This window comes from Cavia porcellus, unplaced genomic scaffold, assembly GCF_034190915.1.
Source record: "Cavia porcellus strain 051 isolate PalLab524CR breed Dunkin Hartley unplaced genomic scaffold, mCavPor4.1 scaffold_27, whole genome shotgun sequence".
Taxonomy (NCBI): Eukaryota; Metazoa; Chordata; class Mammalia; order Rodentia; family Caviidae; genus Cavia; species Cavia porcellus.
The window spans coordinates 40,680,132-40,692,656 of NW_026947510.1; positions in this window are offsets into that span (position 1 = coordinate 40,680,132).

Consider the following 12,525-nt stretch of genomic DNA (forward strand, 5'->3'; position numbering starts at 1 on the left):
GGACTATATTGTCCTCTTCAGAAAGCAATACTCTCAGCAATTTTTCAATCCATTTACATAGTTAATTTTCAACAAAGATACTGAGAACATTGGTGAAAGGCCACAAGCCGACAAATGAACCAGACCTTATCTCATATCATGCACAAAAATAAAATCAAAACAGATTAAAAACTTAAAGATCGAGGCTCCCAAACTGTGAAACTACTGCAATAAATAAAGGCAAAAGTTCAATGATAATGCTCTAGGCCAGTTATGGGGAACCTTTTAAAACTTTCAACGATACAAACTTTCAACGATTCAAACGTTGTGGCATGTGTGCCATAGGTTCGCCAGCATCCTATCTAGGCAATGTGTTTTTTTTAAGGTATGGCAACGGAAGGGCCAGGAATGGAAGCCATTGAGATTACATTAAACTGCAAACCTCTGCACAGCTAAAGAGACAATTAGCATGGTGGAGTAAAAACCTATAGGATGAGAGAAAATATTTTCAAATGAAATATCTGTTAAGAAATTAATATCCAAAATATGCAAGGACCACAACTGGAGAGCAAGAAAATAAATAATCCAATGAAAAGATAAGTAAATGACCTCAATAGACATTTCTCCAAAGAAGACATGAAAATGAGTAACAGATTTACTCAAATAATTCAACATGGTTAATCAGCAGGGAAATTCAAATTAAAACTGTGTATTACTTCACACCTGTCAGAGTGCCTATTATTAAAAATCAGAGAGGTAAAAAGTATCGGGCAAATATAGGGGAAAAGAGAACCTCTTCAAACTGTGGGAATGGAAAATAGCATAGCTACGATGGAAAGCACTAAAAAGCTTACTGAAAAAAAAATTACAAGAACTGCTGTATGATTGGCCACTGTTAAGTGGAGTGTATCCCGCCCCCAAATGAAATCATTGTGTCAGAGAGCTATCTGACCCTCCATGTTCATTGCTGCAATATGATGTAGAGTCAACTTGAGTGCTCATTAAGAGATAAGTGAATTAAGGAAGTGTAGCATACACACCATGGTGTACTACACAGCCATAAAAATGAATAGCATCCTGTCAGTTACAGATTGCACACAAACATTAAGGTCATTATGCTAAATGAAACAAGGTAGAAAGAAAAAGACAAAAACTGCTTGATCTCCATTCTATGTGAAATGTGAAGACATTGACTCATGGAAACAGAGTAGAGTGGGAGTTACCAGAAGCTAGGGGTAGACGTTGAAGTGAGATTTTGGTCAAGCAATATGAGATTTCAATTGGACAGAAAGCACATGTACAAGCACTCTATCGTACACCACAGTGACTGTAGTGAACCGTAGTGTAAGGCAGACTTGAAAATTACTGAACATAGATTTTAAATGTTTTCACCATAACACACATAAGAAAATAAATAAGGCAATACATATATCCCTTAGCTCTAATTAACCATTTTGCAAGCCATATATATTTGAAAACATGATTTTACATAATAAATATTTTCCCAATTTGTCAACAAAATCAAAAATAAGTTGATGATATAGTGGTACACACTTATAATCCCCACGCACTCCACAATGCTAAGGCAGGAGGCTCACATGCCTAAGCCCAGCCTGGGGCACTTAGAAACATAAGAAAAAAGAAAAAAAATAAAAAGAAAAGCTGTGGATGTAACTCTATATGAAGGCTCTTAGCCCAGTCTCCAGTATTCCTAGCAGCAAGAACAATTAACAAACAAACAAATAAATAAATAGATAATGAATACATTCAGAAAAATATAATCTATATAAATTCCAATGTCTAAAAGTCATAAAGAAAATTAATAATAATTTGAATTTAGTGATAGAACAATTAATGAAGTGCTTTTAAATTACTGAGAAATTTATAATGCATTATAAAAATATATCAGAAAATTAAGACAGTGTATCTAAAATTTTAAATGGTTTATATCTTTATATTTTCCTTTTCTTTTTTAAAAATATGTACATCGAGAACTATTTCTCATTTTGAAATATTTGCCATTTTATCTTAGAGCAATTTGTAAAAACTTGATTCTTTTATTAGTCCCTTCAAAACATCAGCTTGCGTCTTGTTAAATTGTGCTGTTACTGTATGATTTTTATGCATCATTTTAGGAACATTAGAGTTTATTATATTCATTCTTTGTTTCCTTGTTACTGCTTTCTTTCAGTTTTCCTTGGTTTTATTTTACGTTATTTTATATTTGCTGACTTTAATGCCATATATATTGGTCATTTATTTCTTAAGTTTGTGGAAAAATTCAAATCAACAAATTCCATGGCATTCCTTGTTTAGCAGGGGGTAACTGCAAATTTCATGACCAATTCATGGAAAACTTGACATTTACTAATTCTTCCTCATTCTTAAGTATGTTTTTCTTATTGACTGAAAGAAATAACATTTAATTTTTCTTTTGGTTTAAGGTTGATTTGCATTTTCTGCAGCAGAAATTTCCTATCTTAATAGTTTCTAAACTTCGTTACTCATAAAAGCCTGAGGCTTCTATTTCTTAGCAAAGCTGCTCTGCTTTTCTCTCAGGGCCTGGCATATGTTGGAACTTGTTTTTGCATATCTGTAAATAGACTCATTCTCTCCTTCATGTTAATATGGATCTTTAACTTGATTCTCTAGTGCCATTTCATGACTCAGTAACAAGACACAGTTCCATGCTTTTTGAAAAACTTTGAATGCTTGGAGATGTTTCATTTTTAAAAAGTGGAAATGCAAATTATTGGTTGTTACTGTTACAAACATTATGACACATAGTAATTCAAAGTCAACCATTTTTCCACCACTTAAGTTTTCTACCATTTAAAGTTAAGGGGTGATGGGGGATACCTAAGTGGGGTTTGGATTGCCACAGCAATTGAGTCACTTTGCATCAGGTCACCATCAATAAGGTCTATTCAACTTGTAGAAACCTCAAGTTGAGGATTCAATCTTCACAAATTTTTTTCTAGATATTTAATTCATCTTATTATGATCTGGAAAATTATTCTAACACAAAGTTTTAAATAATCAGGACCCTTGATATCAAAGGCAGCATATTAAGTTTAGGTCCAGAAGCCCAACAGTAGTTGATATGGATCAGTGGAGACCTACAAGAACTATTTTTTTAAAAAAACCTTTAGCAGTGAGATTCTCAAGGCATCATTTAGTGATTCAAAGTCATTGCTGAAAGACCTCATAGTTTCAATATTTAACTGGCCTCCTAAGCTCAAAATAGTTTTATTCACTTTGCTTTATGAAGTCATTCAAACTTCCAGTAGTGAAAATTTATTAAAATAATTTTATAAGTTTCTCAACATGACATTTTGCTGATGTTGCTGAGATTATAAACAAGTAGATGTACGTATATTTATTTTTTTCTGTTACAGTAGTCACATGTGCTTTCTACTAAGACAGATCCAAAGGAGAAATAGAAAAATAATAAAATCCACAATGGTTATAGCTACAGGACTAGCAAAAAACACTTGTCACGTACTAATCACTTAAACACATATTAATTAAAAGAATAAACAAATGACAAATTGCTCCAGAGTCTTAAGTAATGATAAAAGAAACACAAAGACAATAAGACTAAAATACTGTTGACACAAATGTTTAATAAATCACTTAGACACGTAGAAAGTTTTATTTTCAGTACTTATATTTATATAGCATGTTCCATTAAATTAGAGTATGATATTAATCTTTATAAGCAGACTATACTACAATAGATATTGAAAAGAAGCCTTGGACAGCTTTATGTGTAGGAGAACTATTTGTATAGTCAGGGTTCACTAGAGGAACAGATTTAATATTATGTATGAGAAATATAAGGACAGGGCGGGGCTATAGCTCAGGGGCATAAGTGCCTGCCAGGCCAGTGCAAGCTTCTGAGTTCAATTCCTGGTACCATAAGAAAAACAAAAACAAAAAAATCAGAAAAGAAATACACGGTTTTACAAGGTAGACCTACAATGGCTACCTGCAGAGCCAGGAGTAAAAGAGTACAGATTCTGTGTGCTGAAGAATTGGAGGATCCAGCCAGAAGTCAAAGGCCTGGAGCTCACTGCAGAGTCCTGTGAAAAGCCTTAAAAGAAAGCCAAAGTGTCTGCATTGGAACACTAAAGAGGCTCTGAAGAGTCTGTGCTGGAAGCCTGGAGACAGACATTCAAAGCAATAGCAAACACTGGAGCTCTTCCAAAAAAGCAGAACCAAGACTTCTTTCCCTTTTTATTCCATGCAGGCCCCAAGCCTATTGTTTGGTGCCACCCATACCCACGGTGGGTCTTCCCTCTGCACTAAATCCATCATCCAGACACACCCAGAACTGAGCTAAACTAATCCCCTAGGTGTTTCTGACCCAAGCTGACACCACAATTAAGGATCACAGTCTATATTCTTATGGAGGAAGAAGGGAGGATTTTTCCATTTGTATGTTTTTAAAGAAAAAAGGAAGGACCAAGGATAATGTCTGTGTTTTTCCTGGACATAAAAGATGGATTTACAGTCATTTGAAAAAAGAGAAAAAAATAAATGCTGCTTCCTACAAAGCCAGAAGATAAAATCAGAGTCAAGCCACAGAAACTGACTCTAATTGGCTAATTCCATATTAAGTAGACATACATTTTCACTGTATGCCAACCGGGGTAACAGGACTTGGAATTAGGAAGGTGTACCAATAATTCAGATAAGTGTTCATGATAATTTGAACCATGATTGAAGTAGTTGGAAGAATACAGAGAAATAAGTTGACATAAGAAATATTTCAAAAGTAAAACCACATGATATTAAATTGAATTGGATGTGGTATTGTTGGGGGCAGACTGAGAAGGAAGTGTCTTGGATGGCTCCTATGTTTCTGGCTTGGAAACTTGCTTTGGCATTGATATCATTTATCAAGAAGGAAATTTCTGGAGTAGTTATTAAGAGTTTCTTTCACATCTCTTAAATTAGAGATGTTTTAAATATTCAAAAGGAGATTTAAGTATAGTTAGCTGTGAAAGTCTGAAACACAAACAAGTGTCCTTTCTTGGCCACTTACATGAAGGAAGCAGAGAGAATTAATACTTTGGAAAACATTGCTGCAAAGGGGCACCCAGAGAGGTGGAAGACAGGAGAAAGAAAAGGTAGCCTCCAAGGTCATGAAAGTCCTGGTGAAAGCTTCCCAAATGTAAATTGCCAAAATGGCTAAAACTTAAGGGATACAGTCCATTCAAAGGCAGCCTTAGCGTAATTTAAGTCTGTTTAATTTTTTTCTTTAAGTTTTGGGTGATTAAAATATTAACTATAAACACAAATCTTCGAGACAAGAAGACGGTGGCTTGATAGGTAGCAGGGTAGAGAGCTTCTCTGGGAAAAACAGCTCAGATGCTGGAATTTTACAACATGGAGAGGGTTGGACGAGGGGAGAGGAATTTTCATGACCCAGGAGGAAACTGAAGGAAAAAAAAATAGGAAGAGGAAGGAAAAATGCAGGTAGAGGACTGGAGTTGGACGCGCTGACTCTAACCCGTCCAGCATTGTGCTGGGCACGCTGTGGAGTCGGAGGATTCAAGGTCTAGCTGAAGCCATGGCCACCGATAATGGGAATTGGTGAGTCCCAGGCCCTTAGCAAGAGGACGTGGATCAGCGTGGAGTGCAGCCAAGGTGAAGAGCTGCATTAATTCTTGGTGAGTGCTAGAAATTGGGTCCTGCGGTGGGTGTGGCCAGCTTGAAGACATCTTGGAATGGGGCATAGTCCGGCACTGTGGTGGCATCAGTCAGCTGCCCTAGTTTGGGTTAAGTCATGCCCCTGGTCAGGACCCAATAACCAGGGACAAAATCCCAACCCTGTGGCGTCCACCAGGGCACAGCCTAAGTTGCTAAAGGCACTTGCTGGCTCAGAGAAGAGTCCCACAGTCCCCGCATGCACCTCAGATAACAGTAAACTGGAAAGGACAGCAAAACCTCAGCCAGCATGCTTTAGAAAAACCATAAGCAATACAAAGAGGGCCTGAGACCTCCACCGCACACCTGTTTGAAAGAAACCAGAAACATGACAAGAGAAAAAAAATAAGAAAAAACCTCCAGCTGCTGACCCTGGAAAAATAAGCCCAAGAGAGGTGAATACAGAAGAGAACCAGTGCAGCAATCATGCAACATTGGCCACACATCAGCAGACATAAAGAAATACCTTCATGACCTCATAGACGAACTTAAAACTGAAATTCTAACCCAAGTGAGGCAAGACACAAAAAGATTAATAAAAGAAATACTAAGCCCCTCTCAAGAAGACATAGATGGAAGAATGGAGGAACCCAGAAAATGAAGAGAAACCTTTGGTGAAGAATATTTTAAAATCTAGAATACATGAAACAGATCCAAAGAGATTACCAGGAAATTAAAAACTCCATTGAAAGCTGGCAAAATGCCTTGACAGAAACTAGTTAGCCTTTCAAAACTTTAACATAGATTTGCAATTTGTGATTGTAAAAGAACAGACTTAAAAATAACAAGGAAGCAGGAAGTAAGAATTCAAAGGCTAAAAGATGACAAGAGGATCTATAACTTAAGAATAAAAAAGGTGAGTGAAGAATCAGGAGTAACCACAAATGAATTACAAAGGCTATTCACAGAAATAATTAAGGAAAACTTCCCAAGCATAGGAAAAAGAAATGATATCCAGATAAATGAGGCACATAGAACTCCAACCAACTACAACCAAAACAGATCTATACCCAGACATATAATAAAGATCCCAGAAATCCACCACAAGAACAAGTCAGAGAAAAGAATCAGATCACCTATAAAGCAAAATTCATCAAAATAATGACAGACTTCTCAACACAAACTATCAAATCAAGAATAGACGGGGGAAGTAGTCCAAGCCCTGAAAGAAAATAACCTCCAACCCAGATTGATGTATCCTGAAAAACTGTCTCTCAAAATTAATGGAGAAACAAGATGTTTCCAAGACAAGGAGGATCTGTGGGAGTTCATGGCCACCAATCCAACCCTACAAAAAATACTGAAGGACATTCTAGAGAGAGAGAGCGAGAGAAAAATACCAGGATTCCAGCAATAGTGGCAGAGAAGCCTCAATGAATGGGGCAGACAATGGAATGAAGGAGAAAAGAAAAGTGGACAAATAAAAGCAGGAAAAATACAACAGCAGAGATGAGGCAGAGAAGGTGGGCTATAATCTCTAATATAGATGGCCTTGATACACTAACATAAAGAAACACAGAGTAGATTAGGAGACAGGATCCATTGAGATGCTCTGAACAGGAAATATACTCAATCTGAAAGAGGGTTAATAATCTGAAAGTCAAAGATGAGAAAACAATGCTCTGTGTGACAGGGAACCAGAGAGAAATAGGGACAACTCATCCAGCAGCTGCAGATAGGTTGGAAAGTCATGACATTTTTGTACAGTGGAGAACTACTCAGCTAGAAGAAAGGAAAACCTTGTGGCTTTAGTTAGTAAAGGAGTACAGCTCAAGATTAAGCTCAGGGGTAAAAAGGTTCAGCTCCACTCAGATAGATAATGGATGCCCTTCCTAATTTAAAAACTAAAAGAGCTAGTGGGATCTAAAATATACAAAGCACCCTGAGAAAGGGAAAGGTGAGGAGTGGTCTAAAAAGGAAGGCAGAGGACATTGTTAATAGTGTATCAGGATTTAAAACCCACATTAGTCTTATTGCTCTCTTTAGTTTGATTTTATTTTGTTCCAGTCTGTCTACTCATACTAGATTTGTGGGCACAGACAGCTGTCCCCAAAATAGAAGGATATACTACGGTGACTATCCTTAATTTCCTTTTAACTTAAACTGAAGCCCTGTATTACTTACATTGTCTTACTATGACTGATCTTATTGGAAACTGGTTTATTAGACCACTGTTTTGTCTTGACTGATTTTATTCGAATTTGGTATGTTTGATAGTATCAAGTCTAAGAGTAGAGACAACTACTCTGAAGTGATAAGATGTGATAAGATACCCATTCTGGTTTGATTATTAACTGCTTTTGAAGTCCTACAATACCTCCAAAGTTGTGTTTTTATTAAAATATCTATGTAATGCCATGTTCAATTATATTATGTCTGATGATGATGAAAATAATAAGAGAAGGCATAGTAACTACTGTAGATCACCTAATATTGTGGTTTTATATGTCTTTTTCGTTTTGTGGTTTTCTAGGAATTTTTTTGTTATCTTTTTTTTGATCTGTTTTTCCCTATAATACAGAAAGGATAGATATATATGTAGAGATTCACACATGGGGAGAATTTCTAAACAATTTACGGGAACAGATTATATAATGCACGATGTAGAGAACAGATACTCTGGAGAAGAAGAGACACTAAGATACCCAGTGCTAATTCTGTAGCATTATGATATAAAATCTAGCAATACTATTATTGACTGTTCTATAGTCTAGTCTCTTATGCTTAATTTCAACATACATAAAGATATGGACAGCTACTTCAAAGAGAATGAGAGACCTTATGGCAGTCATTGTTGACTTCCCCAATGTCAGGTCTTGAGGACCTAAAAAGCCTTCATCATCCTGTTATGATTAGATTAGTTCTATAATGTTCAGTATGTATTCAATGTATGTGAAGACTGAGACAACTATTTGGAAGAAAATTAGAGACAATAAGATAGTGAAGATCTTCAGTGGACTTGCTTTGAAATCCTGTTTCTTAAAATTGTTTCCTTATGATCTATTTTGTTCCATTTTGTTATGTTTAATCTTACCCTCTTTAAAATAAAAAAGTAAAAAAACACAAATCTTCATACATAGCTAGTATAAGAGAGCAAGGAAGCTGGAAAGAATGAGGTCCAGAAAATAGGGGTTGGAATTGGCCTTATGTGGTTATTGAGCTCCTTGTTTTGAACAGAACATAAAGGGATCCAAAAGAATAGATAAGGGTAGAAGTGTGGTTTCTCTCAGAGAAAATGAAAATGTTGACATCTGATGTCTTGTAATATACATGCTATTATCAGGTGTCATGGTTGGTGGTGAAACATGACAGTGTATCTACATCCATCTTATTCACTTGGTCTGGCATTGTCTGGCTTTTGGCTCTTACTCAAAGTCACAATGACCATACAAGGTATATGTTTTGAATGGACTCAGGACATAAAGGCAGCCACTACAATACAGTTAAAGACTTTCATGAAAGGAGTTCAAGAACTGCTTCAGAAAGTGACAGGAGCTAAATGATAAGTGTGTTGGAAGTATTTTGAGGGGATTCATGGCAATGTGTCTTTTACTATAATGCATTTTTTAAAAATAAAATAATCATATTTTCTCATCACACCTCTTCTAACTGCTTACCCTGTCATTTTGGCACATTATAAAATAGCAAACAAAACAGATGAGATCAATTCACTCCTCTTAAATTGTCTCTTTACAAATATTCACAGTATAAAAGAAATGCACAGCTAGGCTGTTTTTCCTTTTCTTTTGCATTTTTTTTTATTATGAGGCTGTTTCAGTCTCCCTTTGAGGGCTGGAATTTTCTGTATTCGTGCCTTTCTTAAAATTTTTCTTCTTGATCCTCTGTTAAGACAGATTATAACAGCAGTGTTTCAGTAGTGACTTTTGCCCCCCACTCAAAGACAACAGTCATCTTCACCCTTCTGGCCACAACTGGATTTGGAAATATTATTAGCCAATAAAAATTGATTTGCTGTGATCACTTTGAAGCATAAATGTCAATGGAATATTATTATTCCAGTTGGTAATGTTTTTACCAGTTAATGGAGTGCATTTTCAAAATATAGTATTGTGTTACAGATTTTTGTGCTGCATTTGAAATGACTGTCTCCACACTTTTTAAGGTGTACAGGTGGACATACATGGACCCCCAAATGGGTCTGCACAGAGTAGACTATAAATTTTGCTTTGTATTTTTTATTTGAAAGGCAGTAAAGAAGGAAGGAAAGGAAGAATTAGCAGGGAGATCTCCACTTAACAACGTGTCTTGCTTTAGCTATAAATCACATTAAGTTTCATTCTTATGTTTTGCTGAACTAAAATGGATGCTCCATGTAAGATGCTTTATATTTAAATTATAATTAGTCAAGAACTACGTCACAAAGAGAAGCTAAGTAAATAGATGACAGAGGGCCTGGAATGCTGAGAAAAAGTAGTTAAGAAGTTCATTTAAAAATACTTTAGGAAAAAGAAAATACTTGAGGGCCAAGGATGTAGCTCAGTGGCACAGTGCCTGCCTAGCAAGCACAAGGTCCTGAGATCTATTCCCAGTACAAAAAAACAAACAAAAACAACTTTAGAAGACATCACATATTAGCAAGATATAGGATAAAATAACAATGCTGCATAGTATTTTTTAATAACAGTTCAGTGTAATTTAAGGAAATGTTAACAAACAGTAATCTTTGTATCACTAAAAGAAGGCTTGCTACCAAAAAAAAATGACAATTTTTAGATTTTTTTTCCTAATTTCAGATTTATTCTGTAGTCTCTGGTTAGTGTCCAATGGCAAATATCTGACCAAGCAGATAATTTTGTGATATAGAACTGTACCTGCTAAGGTAATATTCTTATTTGACTCTCTTTAAAACTATGTAAGAGCAAAATGTTTTGTTTGTTTTTAAATAGATTTCTTATGAGTGACTTGGGAAAAAATAGTAATAAGGAAAGAGTCTTCATGTGAAAGCACAGATGACTTTCTATAGTGCATTTTGCTGCTTTTCACATGTTGCAGGATCGTACATTTCGGCAACTGGAACATGCTGTTCACCTGAGAGCTGTCAGTCATACTTGTTTTGAGAGACCCAAAATTTATGAATTGCCAACATGCCTTTTAGGCAAGAAACCATTGTTCAACAAGAAGAAAAACTTCTTAAAGAGAAATGCTCAAAAATTGAAAATCAAAATTCGGCCTGCATAGGCTATGTTCTTATCTTAACGTGTTCCACGTAATATGCAGTTCATATGCTGCAAGAGGTGGAATATGTGAGCCATAGGTACAAACAGAATGACTATTACTCTGCTTTTCAAGTACAATTCAGTCTGGAGATAATGATTTGAGGGGTCCTCTCTTGCAATCCATATAAAGTAATTTATTTGTCATTGAGAAACACCTATAAATATAACTACCTAACATCAAACTGCTGACAGCCTTGTAGGCTGTTTCGGTAGTGGAAGCCAGGACTGAGCACACTGCACTGTATTAGAATGGTTCCTGGAGCACAGATTGAGCTTCATTGGCACAGGCACTATGAGAGCTCTCTTTGACTCCTCATTAAGCCTCTTCCAGGGATTCTACTTCTCATGGCTGCCATTACTTCTCTTTCTGTAAAAGACAGGTTCTGCATGATGTGAACCTACCTTAGGTAAAGTAAGGAAAAGCTTATTGTTCTTCACTGAAAACAAAGCAAGTGTCATACATACTTAACCAAAGCCTTCCAGTTTTTCTAGCATTAACTACCTATTAGTATTCTCATAGAAAATAGAGAACTTTGATTTGCAAAGATTCATTTTTAAATGCTCATCTTAGGGCACATAAGAGGGTCTTTATTGTCTATATTTATCTTTTCTTTAGGCAAAGTATCTTTAGGGGAAAGTAATTGTTGATAATAATCGCAGCTTCCTTTACCAAACAGTGGTTGTGATAATGAAATCAGAAGAAATATGTTGAAGCAATTGTTGACAAATAAATAGCTACATGCGCTATAGTTACCAGTGGCCATTTTTGTTGACTTGAGATGTTGAAAACAGCAAAACATGATTTACCATTTGTTGGAAATGCTACACTATGGGGCTGGGGATTTAGTTCAGTGGTTTAAGCACCTGCCTGGCAAGTGTGAGGTCATGAGTTCGATTCCCTCTACCAAAAAAATAAAAGCAAAGCCAAAATGCTGCACTTGAAAAACTAACGAACCACATAACATGTTCTAGGGAACGATAACCCCCATACTGCTGATCATACAGGGCTAACATTCTTTAGCAAAGTCTCCAGTAGGAGAATTCACAAGATAGTTATTAAATGAAACAAAAACAAATGAAACTACTTTATCCTATAGTGACTATATCACTCTTCATGGTATTGCTAATAGAATATTAATAATGCATATCTCTAATGCTATGCTGGGGAATGCTTTATTTGCTGTTCGATGTTGCTGTTCCCCCAAAGTGGTCCATGTGTACATCTTTCTAACAGCAGAAAGAGTTAAGCAAATTGTAGTAGAAAGGATAAGAAAAAAAAAAGCAGCAAACATGATTTTTAAAAGTACGCACTACTGTGAGATTTCTTGCAATTACAAGATGAGTGGTAGAAGTTATAAGAAGAAAACAAACATCAAAATATAAGTAAAAGTATGCATTATTGCAAAAGGTCTTTTTGCATTTACAAGATGAATGGCCAAATTATTTCTGTTATGGCTGATACACTGTGTCGACTTGAGAAGTTCACAAGCTTAGCTAAGTATCTCAACTGCTCCACATTGTAGGGTGCAAGACACACCCTTATGGCTCTAAAATGTTGTTCATTGTGTCAACTTGAGTTTAGCAAATTAAGTGA